The sequence below is a fragment of the Egretta garzetta genome, unplaced genomic scaffold, assembly GCF_000687185.1.
Source record: "Egretta garzetta isolate BGI_Z169 unplaced genomic scaffold, ASM68718v1 scaffold778, whole genome shotgun sequence".
Lineage (NCBI taxonomy): Eukaryota > Metazoa > Chordata > Aves > Pelecaniformes > Ardeidae > Egretta > Egretta garzetta.
The window spans coordinates 94,311-94,631 of record NW_009260627.1 but is presented as its reverse complement, the minus strand read 5'-3'; positions in this window follow the sequence as shown (position 1 = coordinate 94,631).

The following is a 321-nucleotide window of genomic DNA, read 5'->3' as shown; positions in this document are numbered from 1 at the left end:
CGTGGGGCTGGAGCGGAGCGGCCGAGGTGGGTGGGCAATCTGGGGGGGTTGTTTTCTCGGGAGTTGTGCCGGCACAAGCTCACGCAAAGCTCGTGTTCAGGCTTCCCGGGCTACACACGGCCTTCGCCCTCGCCGCATCCCGGCGGGAGAGGAGAGCCTGACTTTATCTTTGACCGCCCGGAGAGCGCGGGCGGGGGAGGCCGAGCTGTCGGAGCACAGACCCGGGCGTCAGAGCAGGGAGGCGGGGGGTCGAGTCCCCAGCCCGGGGGGGATTTAACAGCCGGGCAGAGGCGGTGCTGAGGGCCAGGGTTTGGGGGTGGG